A 7,675-nucleotide genomic window follows, 5' to 3' on the forward strand; every position below is an offset into this window, starting at 1 on the left:
TGCACGGCTCGGCCCAAGGCTGGGCGCTGGCAGAACGCCGCCCATCGTGGGCGCTGCTGCTGGGCCTGCCTTGCTCACTTGCGCAGGGCTTGCCTTGCTGATCGCTTGCGCTGGGCTTGCCTTGCTGATCGCTTGCGTGCGAGCTTCGCTAGGTGCGGGCGTGGCTTCGTGCTGGGCCTTTCGTCTAGCAAGCTCGTTCGTCGATCGTTTCGTACTTCGCGCTTCTGATTCGTTTTCTGATTCCGGAATTCATTTCCAATTCGAACAATATTTTATATTTCCGATTCCGGAATTCATTTCCGATTCGAACAAATATTTAATATTTCCGTTTCCGGAATTTATTTCCGACTCCAACAATATTTCTGATTCCGGTAATATTTCCGTTTCCGACAATATTTCCGATTCTGGCAATATTTCTATTTCCGATAATATTTTCCGATACGTACCATGTTTCCGTTTCCTGCAACATCTACGATTTAGATAATATTTATATTTCCGTCACGATCCATATTTCCGTTTCCGGCAATATCATCATTTCCGGAGTATTCTTTATTTTTCCTTTTGACGATTTCAGCTCCCACTGGAACCAAGATCTGTCGTTTCCGAATGTTCATAAATAGAGTATTTAATTCACTTAAATACTTGATCGGTTCACGTACTATTTGTGTGACCCTAAGGGTTCAGTCAAGAGTAAGCTGTGGATTAATATTATTAATTCCACTTGAACTGAAGCGGCCTCTAGCTAGGCATTTAGCTCACTTGATCTCACTAAATTATTAACTTGTTTTAATCAATTAATACTGAACCGCATTTATTAGACTTTAGCATTGAATGCATACTTGGACCAAGGGAATTATTTCCTTCACTCTCCCACTTGTCCTTAGGGTGTGTATTGCCTAATTCCTTTGTCGCTTGATGCTTGGTCATGAACATAAGGTAAGAGTAGTCATCCTTATTATGTCCAGAGGTATTTCTCGGTTTCAGATTTCAACTGATCAAATAAACAGATAATCATAGCCTATGATTCATCTGAGCACGACCATGCATTTTTCAGTTTCTAGCTCTCCGAGTGGCCTTGTACAACTTGTAGCATCTCATCCCGATTTATGGGAGGATAATTCCAATTTGTGATCTTGAGGTTAGACTTCGTTTGATAGGTGATTACCTGAGCGTTGCCGTTATAGTCTCCTTTTACGATGTGACGGTTGACAACGTCAAAGTAACCAGTTCTCAAACAAGTAATCTCAAATCACTCAGGTATTGAGGATTAGTGTCTAATAATGTAATGAAATTTACTTATGACAGATTTTCATCTCTTATAGTAAAGTTTCATAGGTCTGCCCGATACTAGTGTTCTCAAAGTAAGTATTTATGCAAATGATTGCCACATTGTCATGTCTTCAAGAAACAGAACTACTAGTCTGAAGGAAATAATTGTAACAACCCAGAACTTTAACTATATAAATATAAGATATAAAAGTCTTTATTAAAAAGGACGGTGGAGGAAACACCGTCTTTTGGGAATGTCACAATCAAAACTAATGGTTTAACTATGTGAATAATTAAAAGAAAATAAGGAATTTAAAGAAAACTATCCAACTAGAGTTCCAAATTCAATCTAAACTCGCATCACAACCCGAGCCCAAAGTCCAAAGAAAGCCCAACATCATTTACCTGAAATATTGAACAACAATCCACAATTAGTGGGGAGCAACTAGCAGCTCTCCCAGTACAAGGTTAACCAAACAAATATAATCAATAAGAATCATAGAATAAAATAACCAAGACAATAGACAAATAGTAAATAATAACAAATGTATACTTTCACAATAACATAACTTTTAAGATATGCATACCTAGAATCATGGAGTTAAATATCATGAAAAGAGAAAATTAATTATTCGTAAGAATACATAGTTAAACTAAATTAAAAATAAACACATTAAGTAGAGGTAAGTACAAGCGCCTGTAAATTCACAATTTACATCGTAATGGAGTAAAGTTAGGGATACGCCCTTCGGACCATGCCGTCCTAGTCTAAGTATGGCCACACTCTCAAACCTAGCTCACAGATCATGCCACCCGTGAGTAAACCCATTGGACTATGCCGTCCGGGTAAATTCTAGAATTTGAACGACAACTCTAACCAAATGAACTCCGGATCATGCCACCCGAGAGTAACCCATTGGACCATGCCGTCCGGGCTTGGCGTGCTCATCTCCGGGGACCATGTCGTCCCTACGGATATCTTAGCCTCTAGAAATAAAATAATTAAATCGAATAAATCGATAAATTAAAGCAATCATACAAGAAGCTCAAGATTGGAAATTTGGAGTAACCGTAGACTTAAACTAACGACTTAAACTCCAGGATTCCATTTCCCATATAAATAAATTCGAATTTATTAGAGATCCGGGACCATGCCGTCCCTAAGAATAGTTATAAGATCATACATATAATTCTACAGAGTAAACTAATAGTACTATTCATATCAAGGGAAGAATTATTGTAATACAAATTAATATACATATAAGTTGACAAAGTTGACCAATTAAATCTTGGAAATGAAAATAAGTTATTACTCCGTATTACTATACAAAAGAAACTCAAAACCAATAGAACATGACCCTATACATCAAGATCACAAACGAATTGAAATAAGAAAGATGAGCAAAACGTTGACCTCGATCAACTTATAAATTGCAGGAATACATCCCTTTGGGAATGTATAATACTCAATGTTACCCATCCTTACGCACCCTTAATTCCAATCCTGGCATAAGCATTACACAAGCAACTCAACGTAAACACTCGGTGCATAGTAGGTAATAACAAGGCCTCGACGACAAGTTGCTCCATAAGCTCAGGCCAGCCCCTGTAGATACAAAACAAGGCATCCCAAAACAACCACTCACACCATACTAGCACCCTCACCACACTAGTTGCGCCACAACATAATATCGACATAAAATCCCAAGGAAACAAGACCAACCCGAATCAAAACGACAATTACTAGATCATATAAACAACACATGGCATCATATAATACAAGCCAACCTAAGCATGACACTAAAATCATATATTTGTATAACACAAATTTTATTCCAATCCTCGTGTCAAAAATATTTATAAGATCAACCTAAAAACTAGGAAAAACCGCTAGTTACCTCGATCGTCGAGAGGAGAGCGAAAATGAAGGGTCACTCCTCTTGGTCATTGGCGATATCAACACCATCGTCGTCTCCTAGCAAATGACGCACATATAACAATAATAAACTCGCGAGATCAGGAAGTGAAGGGAAACTAGCCAAAATAATTTTATAAGGTATAAGGAAGAAAGAGTTGGATTGGTGATGATTTGATGCAACCAAGTGGTAATCACCAAAAGACAACAATACGTAGAAGAAATAAGGGGAAGGAAAGGTAGCAGTCAAAGTAGGAGAATATGGTAAATGAGTAATATTTTAGAATGAAGAGTCGTGTAAAATGACGAAGAATAAGTTACATATAGTCATGGAATAAGAGAAGAGGAAGATAAAAGATTAAGTCAATCAATGAGGCTTTACAATTGATAGGTAATGATTGAAGGAAACAATACTTTATTGATCTTTCATATTCTAATTAAGGAATTGGAATCAAGGGAATAATAGATAATAGATGAATGATTGTTCGTATTCTAATTAATAAAGTGGAAGTCACACGATTAACAGACGTAAACTGTTAAATTAAAACAACTCGTATAGTTTAAAAAGATCCAAGTGTTCGTTATTTTTCCGTGTATGTGCGGATAAAATGATGAGCACTTCTGAGCAAAAGTCGACAAGCAGAGAGATTCAGCGCCCAGGCTGGGGCGTTAAAGATTTCGGCGCCCAGCCTTGGGCGCTGAAAATGATTCCGGGGCAAGTTTCTTGGCGCGTTGCCTCTTTTCCTCGACATGTTCTTGCATTTATTTCTTTTTCTTTGTTTTGTTTTACTCTTTGTTCTTCAGGAATCAATTTTGACGCTATTTTGGAAGCTTTTTGGACTGTTAGCATTAGACGTATTTTCGTCCGGATTAATTTTTTCTATTCGTGACTCGAAACGGCTTTGAAAACGGAGTTAGGGTGCGGAAGATATGAAGATCTTTGCGTAGGCTTTTGGGTGGGTTGAGGTGCGTGTTGTTAATGAAGGGTATGGTGGGGTTACGTTTTATTAATTTTCTTTTTAAGCAACATTTGCATTTGTTTTGGATTTGATTTCCTTTGATTTCTTTGGGTTGCATGGGTTGACTTTTATGATTGCACGGGTTGACCTTTACGTCTTAGAGATATGTAGGGGATGGTACGGTTTATTTCGTGGATTTCTGGAATTGGCTTTGATGTCACGATTCAAGACCGAGTGGGCCTTCCTATTGGGCCTAAAGTGGGCCGCTTCCTTATATTTTTTGATTTTATATTTGCAAATATGATTAGTGCTTGTTTAGTGTTAGAATAATATTTTAGGAGAAATCTTACGCCTTTATTAATTTGGAAAGTAAGGAAAACACACTGAAATAAATTAATCAATATTCTAGGAGGTTTTTAGGACCATATCTAGGGCTTTATTCTTTCTATCATCTAAAGAACTAATAGGCGTTTTGCTAAAGTGCTCTCTACAGCTCAAGCCTTGGGTTTAGTCTCATAGAACTTTGGTCCTTCGCCTGTACTCATTTTAAACTCTATTCCCTTTGCGTTGACACACTGACATGTCTTCACCCATCCGTTCTCGGCCTCTTCTAGTGTTGATGTAGGAGTGATTAACCGAGTTGGATCGAAACTTTCATCTTGTAGAGCTAGGGTAGTCATCACAGTCTCGTCCTCCATAGGCTTCGATTCGTTAAACAACGTCCATAGAGCTTGGTTGTCCAATATTTCAGCGGTTTCAGTCTTGGTGAGGTGGGGTGCCTCATCCAAAGTATGACAGTCATGGAAAATTTCGAATCCGGGCTTTAGCAGGCCATTCTGAACGAAGGGTTCAGGGAAGTCACAGCATGGGTGTTCTTCTCATTCCCGGACAAACATACCGTTAAGGGTTCTTTGATATGGGGAAAGGAGGGTGGCTCGTTTTGTCTTGGCTGGCTTAAGGCGTAGCCTAGACAAGTGATCAGCAATATCTTCCTCCGTTGGTTCATAGCCTAGGCCAAAGGGAGTAGATTTGTTGGGTGGGGGATGGAACATGTAGTTCTTCTTCCTTATGCCCAATGGAGTTCCCGGGAAATAGCCCTGAGCTAGCAATATTTTAGGGATGACCCGGGATGCACGTGGATCTAGAAATGCTAAGTTATAGTCCTCAATGAATTGGATGGCTTCATCCACTTGAAAACCGTAAAGGTCTTCCGCAGTGTCGGCCGTTCCAACCATAGTACAGCTGGCGTCGAGAGGAGGGGCGCGTATTTCCAGAATTACCCCGTTATGGTTAAGTTTAACCATTTGATGCAGGGTAGAAGCCACACGTCCTAATTCATGGAGCCAAGGGCGTCCTAAGAGGAGGTTGAAAGTGGGCTTGATGTCGATTATTTGAAACTCCGTGGTATGTGCCACAGGCCCGGTTTGTATTGTGAGGTTGATTTTTCCCAACACAGGCCTTCGAGAGTTATCATAAGCTCGTACTCCTTGCGTGGAGGTTTGGAAGTCATCGCTTCCTAGCCCCAAGCAATGGGCGGTTCGCAATGGGCAAACATTTACCGCTGGACCGTTATCTACGAGTGCTAGGGGGATGTTTTTGAAGGAAATAATGCCCTTGGTCCAAGTATGCATTCTATGTTAAGTCTAATAAATGCGGTTCAGTATTAATTAACAAGTAAATAATTCAGTGAGATCAAGTGAGCTGAATGCCTAGCTAGAGGCCGCTTCAGTTCAAGTGGAATTAATGATATTAATCCACACCTTACTCTTGACTGAACCCGTAGGGTCACACAAATAGTACGTAAACGGATCAAGTATTTAATAGCATTAAATACTCCATCTATGAATATTCGGAACCGACGGATCTTGGTTTCAGTGGGAGCTAAGATCGTCACAGGCAAGGAATGAATACTCCGGAAACGATGATATTGCCGGAAACGGAAATATGGATCGTATCGGAAATATAAATATTATCCAAGTCGTAGATGTTGCCGGAAACGGAAACATGGTACGTGTCGGAAAATATTATCGGAAATGGAAATATTGCCAGAATCGGAAATATTGCCGGAAACGGAAATATTGTCAGAATCGGAAATATTACCGGAATCGGAAAATAATTCCGGAAACGGAAATATTAAATATTTGTTCGAAACGGAAATTAATTCCGGAATCGGAAATATTAAATATTGTTCGTATCGGAAATGAATTCCGGAATCGGAAGCGCATCGTACGAATAAGCATCGGACGAGGCCTGCCGGACGAGGCCAAGCACGAAGCCAGGCCATCGCCTAGCAAGCCAAGCGCGCCGCACAAACAGCCATACCAGGCCCAGCGCAAGGCCAGGCCCAGCAGGCTGCGCGCAGCGCGCAGCGCGCACAGCGCGCACAGCGCGCACAGCGCGCACAGCGCGCACAGCGCGCACAGCGCGCACAGCGCGCACAGCACGCACAGCGCGCAGCACGCACAGCGCGCACAGCACGCGCAGCGCGCAGCGCGCGCGGGCGCTGAGTGGGCTGCTGCTCGCGCGCACGCATGGGGCCATCGTGGCTGCCGTGCGTGTGTGTGCAAGTGTTTGTGTTCGTGCACGTTTCCTAAAACATGCAGAGTTCGATTAATGATTAAATTCCTAATTCTATTTGATAAATTAATTAAGTTAGAGTTCTTGTAGGATTCTAGGTTTAATTAATTTGTATCTGAATAGGATTTCGATTCCCTTTCCATACCGCTATAAATATGAGGCTAGGGCTCACAATTTATAACACAAGTTTCAAAGTATTCAAAGTAAGTTTTTGAGAGAAAAATTCAGTCACACATTTGCCTATAAAGTGCCGAAAATAATAGTACATTAAGGGCGATTCTAGTTGGTCAATCTTAAGGCGGATCCGGACGTGCTGTGGACTATCTACGGAGGGACGACACTTGGAGTCCTAAAGACTTGTTCTTGTTCGGTTCGGGCGCAGCTAGGGAAGGCACGCAACAAAGAGTATGCATCTAATCTATGCTAAATGATTATGTGTAAATAATATGTTTTCCTGGGTTTATGGTTTTTCCGCATGATTTATGAATTGTCATATGTATCATAACCTAACAGTGGTATCACGAGCCCCTTATTATTTTCATAATCTAAATTGCATGAACATGGTTAAATATTACAAATTTGCAAGAATTAAAAGGGGTGATTAATTTTCGTAATTGTTAATTAATTGCAAATTGCGTTTATTTAATTATACGTACGCAGTTTTTCGGCAGTTTCTTCGTTACTCATCCGAATTGAGTGATTTTTGTGTCAATTCCGCATGTAAAAGGCATTCTAAAATTTTGACAAAAATAGTATTTTTCTGCCGAACCCAGAATTCTCAAATTCGAAGCCTAACTATGACTTTTCGAAGGTTTTAGTTTTTCGAATGCAAAATTTCGTAAATTTAAGATGTTAAATTAAATATTTGCGATTCCTGTTGATAAATCTTGAATTTTTGATTGACCTACTGCATATGTTTAACAAGTCTGAATGCCTAGTCTTGTTAATTATGCAA

General features: G+C 40.2%; 1 long non-coding RNA gene across 1 annotated transcript; it reads right to left on the reverse strand.

Annotated features, from left to right (window-relative positions):
- Window positions 1-1,467: 1,467 nt before the first annotated feature.
- LOC110796205 (uncharacterized) lies at window positions 1,468-3,744 on the reverse strand. Its single transcript, XR_002535530.2, has 2 exons — window positions 3,168-3,744; window positions 1,468-1,674 (listed from the first exon to the last, which is right to left on the reverse strand). It is a non-coding gene; the product is annotated as an uncharacterized lncRNA (long non-coding RNA).
- Between the last annotated feature and the right edge of the window lie 3,931 nt (window positions 3,745-7,675).

Source organism: Spinacia oleracea, chromosome 4 (genome assembly GCF_020520425.1).
Source record: "Spinacia oleracea cultivar Varoflay chromosome 4, BTI_SOV_V1, whole genome shotgun sequence".
In the NCBI taxonomy this organism is placed as follows: Eukaryota; Viridiplantae; Streptophyta; class Magnoliopsida; order Caryophyllales; family Amaranthaceae; genus Spinacia; species Spinacia oleracea.